This window comes from Empidonax traillii, unplaced genomic scaffold, assembly GCF_003031625.1.
Source record: "Empidonax traillii isolate 1590-97213 ecotype Southwest subspecies unplaced genomic scaffold, ASM303162v1 scaffold471:size1368335, whole genome shotgun sequence".
Classification (NCBI taxonomy): domain Eukaryota; kingdom Metazoa; phylum Chordata; class Aves; order Passeriformes; family Tyrannidae; genus Empidonax; species Empidonax traillii.
Window position 1 is genome coordinate 1,192,248 of NW_020955664.1, and position 3,658 is coordinate 1,195,905.

At 34.5% G+C, this 3,658-nt stretch overlaps 1 long non-coding RNA gene across 1 annotated transcript in view; it reads right to left on the reverse strand.

Annotated features, from left to right (window-relative positions):
- The window catches only part of LOC114063503, an 18,480-nt gene that overhangs the window by 14,239 nt on the left and 583 nt on the right, over window positions 1-3,658 (reverse strand). The gene's annotated exons all lie outside the window — the stretch shown is intronic.

Sequence of the window (3,658 nt, forward strand, 5' to 3'; positions counted from 1 at the left end):
CAGGATTGCAGATCTAAATGCATTTAGCTCACAAATGGCTTTATATAAAATGTGGGAAGCTTTACAGTGTTATAGATTGTAATTTTATTTATAAGGTGACTGGGACGTCATGAGTGCCATCAAGGGCTTCTTCCCTTATAAACAGGCACATTTTGGAAAAGAAATGGTTAACATTCATTTTTTCATAGTATAAGTAACTATGACCCCTAATGACTCATGTTTACAAGCAGTTATGTGATTCTGCAGAGTACTGATTAATTTTTATGCAGCTTTGAAAGCTGTCATAATTTGCAAATTTTGCACTAATAGGAAATAAAGTAACCAAATCACTCCTAACTACAGACACTAATACTAAGCTGAGTTAATGCAATTAACCTTACAATAGTACTTTTTTGGATTCACAGTATGACGAAGCATAGGTCACGGATTTACAGCCTTTGCCCAGCCAGGACAGGTCAAGATTTCCTTTTATTTTTAAAAATCTAATAATAATTCATATTAATGTGCTGAGCATTAATTTGTTTGAGCATTAATCAAACTTTAAAATCAGGGTAAATTTAGCAGATGCTCTCACAAACATCTGTAGCTCTTGTTAAAACAATAAAACAAAATTGGTTTTCTTGGAAGGTCAGCCTAAATGTCACTTCTGTCTGCCTTATCCTTAAGGATAGAATTTATTTGGAGAAACAATTCGTATGAAACTGTTTAGTGTCATAAATTCCCAGTCCCAAAGCTACCAAGAGTGTCTCCTGGCTAAATATTGTACCTGGTTCTCTTACAGCTTTTCTGGTTTGTCTTATGCTTTAGAAGGAGCTCAGCAATTGTTACTTTTAATATCTAAAAAAACCACAAACATCAATACTTCGTTTTTTAAAAAAAAATGAAGGGCATGCTACTTTGAAAAAGAAGCACTTATATTGTGCTCTGCTTAAACATATTGTGTCTAATGAAAAAACACTCTGCAAGAAGAACAGCTTGGGTAAGACTATATATACAAAAATTATTTTCTTCTGGCAGCATAACAGTTTATTGCTTGTTAGTCATAAAACTAAAGTAATTTACTTCTCAGTTGAAGACTTCTAACACTGGTTATCACCACCCTTCAACAGGTGGGTAGAAACCATAACAGAACCAATAATTTTTAACCATACAACCAAACTTTAAAGAATCTTGGCCCAAATTTTGAGGCAAGGATTCCTGTGATCTCAGCATCACACCTGCATTGCTCTCCTCCACTGAGTGTAAAGAAAACAAATCAGCTTGCCTGCAAGAAGCAGTCTTGTCACAATATGTCAGAGCTCGACACAGGGTGATTCCTCCTGTGGAGAATCTGAATATAGCTTAGATAAGACATCTGAACTGACACTGCTTCTTTTGTTTCTAAATAATATTGGATGTTCTGAGGATCCAGACACATAGGATAGGTGTAGACAAGTGAATCTGCACAAAGGGTAGTCACAACCCCTCAGGTGCCAGAAAGTATTTTTTTACATTTATTCTTTATTTCATTGTTTTAATTCTTCTACCCAGATGTTAGTTTCTGTTTGATTTATAGGGTTTTTAAAATGTCTTTGCATGTGAAGTATTTTAAAATACTTCCGATTATGCCAACGGACAGTACAAGAGGGGAAAAAAAATAATTCTATTTTGGTTCTTACTTATGTTGTCAGCTTAAGAGGGAAGAAGGGAGCAAAGTACCAAACCCATAGGAATCCTGAGCTAATGAGAGGTTAGTAAGCATTATTGGTGTATAATTAATGTCTGAATGTCTTTGAAATTTTGTAATTGCTGACCATTAGTTATTTAGTATAATAAAAGTCTTAGAAGACCAAACTGAGCAAACCCAGTTGTTTTAGTGTCATTAGAAAATGGAAGAATGCAACCATTACCAGTGCTGCTGCAGATCACTGCTGCAGCATTCCTACTGAAGTTCACAACTGTTCAAAGACCTCAGATATATATCTCATTTCTGTCTTAGTTTATCAACCAAAATATTTCTAGCATTTTCATGTAACCTTTTGAAGGGAGCTTACAAAAAGGAAATGCAGTTTCAAACCATCTTTTGTCCTCAGTACAGAGTACATGCTTGAGAAACGCCTTCAGAATTCATTTTGAGCAGTCTTTTTAAAAGCATAGCTCCCAGTTAATACCATGATGGTAGCAAAACTGTCAGTGTGAAGCATTCTGAGATAATGAATTAATTAAATACTTCAGTTTCTACACACACAAAAAAAAAAGACTTTAATGACTATTCATATCAAATAATGATGCATAAATCGGGACATGTAGGACAAAGGTCTTATAATAGCCTATCTCTTTTTCTCAGTTGGGATAACACACAACGAAATAAGCAGAGAAAACAGAAATAAGGATGTTTACTAATATAAAGTAAGTGAGTCAAAGAACAGTTCTTTATCAACTTCATTGCTTATTTCATTGCAACCTACTAATCAACTTCTCAAGAGCTATATGTATCTAGAACACAAATTAAGGTCCAGGACTAAGAATTAGAGTTGTATTTTAAGGCTCGATGGTGGTATGCTCCCCTGTTTTGGGCCTTCTGTGTTTAGGGGGTAGTATTTTCTTTGGCTGTAACATCAAATAACCAAAAATTAGTCCCCTGGCTTGGAATGCAAGCATCAGCATCAGTGCAAGCATTTACTTTGCCAAAAAAAGGAATAGAGGTAAAAGTGATAAGAAGTACATATCTGACTTCAGGGTGATGTGGCACATTTACTTCATCCCCTTCACAATTCTTACTGTGGAGAAGAGCCAGCACAAAGCATCCTCAGAGTGTAATTCAGCAGAGGCTTTTATACAGCTGCCCATTTCTGGCATGGTAGGTTGAGTAGTATGTCCAACTAGCTAGCTGCAGTTCAGTTCTATGGGCTCTAGGTGATAAATTGTCATCCACTGGTATTATTCCAACTCAGTGTGAACAACTTTGGCCAGAACTTCTGCTCCCCTCTGCCCATAAATGCATCCTAAATCATTTTCAGATTATCTATCCTTAATGGGCAATCTGTTGACCTAAGCAGGCAGCATGCAATTTGTCTGCATAATATTCTTAGCCCATCTGTATGACTAATAACATGAGCTCTTCAGATTTTTCCAGTCTTTTCTTGAGCTGTTACCTTTGTTAGGTGAGGCAAATTTAGATATTAATGCTTAAAAAGTTTTATCTGTTGAGGATATAAATGACATTTTAGTTGAGATATAAAATATAATGCAAGTTTTTAAATGGATTGAAAATATTTATAATTAATAAACAGGGGATGATGATATTCAGTGACCAGGCAGTCACTTATCCTTTTTAAGTTCTTATTCTGAAGGCATCTTTTAATGATAGCTTCCTAAGCATACCAGAAAGAATAAATCCAACATAAAATCATATGGGTAATTTGTGCTTCCTTAGAGATGTGAGATTGGCACTGAGCCTTGAATTAATGAAAAAGACCATATAACACAAATAATGAGTAATGGTCTATTTGTCTTTTTTCTTTTCTTTTCTTTTCTTTTCTTTTCTTTTCTTTTCTTTTCTCTTTTCTTTTTTCTTTTCTTTTCTTTTCTTTTCTTTTCTTTTCTTTTCTTTTCTTTTCTTTTCTTTTCTTTTCTTTTCTTTTCTTTTCTTTTCTTTTCTTTTCTTTTCTTTTCTTTT